This window comes from Cupressus sempervirens, chromosome 4 (assembly GCF_028749045.1).
Source record: "Cupressus sempervirens isolate cs-2001-9-10 chromosome 4, ASM2874904v1, whole genome shotgun sequence".
Lineage (NCBI taxonomy): Eukaryota > Viridiplantae > Streptophyta > Pinopsida > Cupressales > Cupressaceae > Cupressus > Cupressus sempervirens.
In genome coordinates, this window is record NC_143121.1 from 486,381,503 (window position 1) to 486,383,783 (window position 2,281).

Here is a 2,281-nt window from a genome sequence, read left to right on the forward strand (position 1 = left end):
AAACAAGCTAGATATGAGAAAATTGAGGATATAGCAATGTCCAAGATGACAGATAGATGATTAGAGCCCAAGAATGACTATAAGAAATTGATAAAATGCCCCAGTTTGACTAGAGTTGACCTTGAAGGATATAGCATAAAAATTAGGTCAAATCTAGTAGGGAAATGATTTAGATGTGAAAAGGTGAATAGAAGGAGATATGAAGCATAGAAATGATGAAGTCATGAAGAAATGAAGATGCCCCAGTGATGATTCAAAGATTAGACCTCAAACAGTCAGCTAACTGCTTAGGAGAAGGTAAAATTTTAAAATGCAATTTTGACCATCAAGATGAACTCGAATTTTGATTTTGATCTTGAAAATGGATCCAAGATGTCAAAATTAGCTAGGGGTGCAATTTTTGCGCAATTCTAAGGAGTTTAAAAATTAGGTCAAAATGAAGTTGGAGGCTATAAAAGGGGTCCAAGTCTCATTTTCACTATTCATTTGTCTTTTTGTGATTTGAGAGATTTTGTGTGGTCCAAATAGCATCATGGCTCAGGCAAACATTCCTCTTCATCGACACCGTTTCGAGCGCAGCCGGTTGCACAATCGGCCAAAGCGATATGGGGCGTCGGTAAGTGACTACCTTTTTGTTTCTTTTTCAAACTTTTTGTGAGTTTTTCGCATGTTTTAAAGTTTTTTGAAAAAAATGTTGCACGATACTTTTAAAGTATCGCACGGGCTTAGAAATACTGTCACGTGAAAAAAGTGTCGCACCATTGAAAAAAATGTGTCGTGCGGGCCATACCCAAATGTCGCATGACACGATGCAAAATGTCGCACGACATAAAAATGTCACACTCCTATTTAGAAAAGTGTCACATGACATTGTTTCAAAAAATGTGTCGCACTCTTTTTGTAAAAAATGTCGCACAACTAGTTTTATTATTTTTCTAAATGCTTTTTTCCATCATGTGACTATTACTGATGATTGCTTGTTTTACTTGGACAGGAGGTATTCCTGACATTACAGATTAGAGCTCCCAGGGTGGTTGGTTTGCGCGTTGTGTGGCATTTGAGCAATGAGGAGCAGATTGTGCTAGTGGCTATGGGCTTGCGATGGGTTGTACGGATGCCCCATATTCGAGCAAACCACGATTTGCTGTCTACGTTGGCAGAGAGGTGACATAGCAAGCATAACACCTTTCACTTACCGATCGACGAGGCGTCAATTACCTTAGAGGACGTATATCGCATTCTGTGAGTGCCATGCCACGACGAGCTAGTAAGTTACTTGGTTATTAGTTTGTTGATTTAGCCATTTCAATGTTGGATGCCAGGTGTACTGATGTTAAGTTTTGGTGATGGCACAGGTGTACTATGATACGACCCCGATAGAGGGGCAAGCGCGAGTGCAGGAGCTTTTCCAGGATGTGACCATTCTGGATCATCACTTGAGTTGGGAGAGATTGATGACTTAGTATGGATATGATTATCCTTTGCCCAACTTGTTATGCTCTTTGGTAGCCCAAGCCCTAGTGACAGACCGAGGCCAGAAGGGCTTTCCACTAGGATGGGGTCGACTGGTATATGATCCGATCTCCCAACCACGTAGGATGGCATGGGGGCTTGCAATACTGGCAAAGATGTACCACAAGCTTCATGAGATAGTATACCATGAGGGTGGGTCATGGGCATGCAGAGCAGTGTTAGCGCAGATCTGGGCTTGGGAGCACATCGTTGTGATCCGACCACGGGTGTAGCCATGAGAGCGCAACCAGCCATACATTTTTTGCTATAGAGGTTTGATCCCACAGAGGCATAGTGGAGATGTGACCTATTACTGATGCCTATTTGATGAGCTGACAACATTCACATGGTGACCATATCGGGAGTGTCAGCGGTGGTCAGGTTCATGGGAGTTAGACTACATGCGGTATAGCAGACCGCTGGTGGGTCGGAGCACAGACATTGTGGAGCGGTTTGTGATCAGTCACGTATGGCGGTAGTTTATAGAGTGATAGGTGGTGTTAGTGGAGACCACTACCTATGCACGGATGTGCATAGATGAGGGATTGGGATGGCTTTCGATGCTGGACTATCAGACATTAGTTCGAGATACCGCAACACTAGTGGCAACTCCCTGGGATTATCGCCTAGATGTGGCAGATGCAGAGGTTGATCCGAGGTATCTTTATGAGATGCAGAGACACTTGTTCCCTCGGTTCACACATCTAAATGCAACACCTGTAGGAGTGGGAGGTGGAGGTGGCGATGGAGGAGGAGGGAGAGGGAGAGG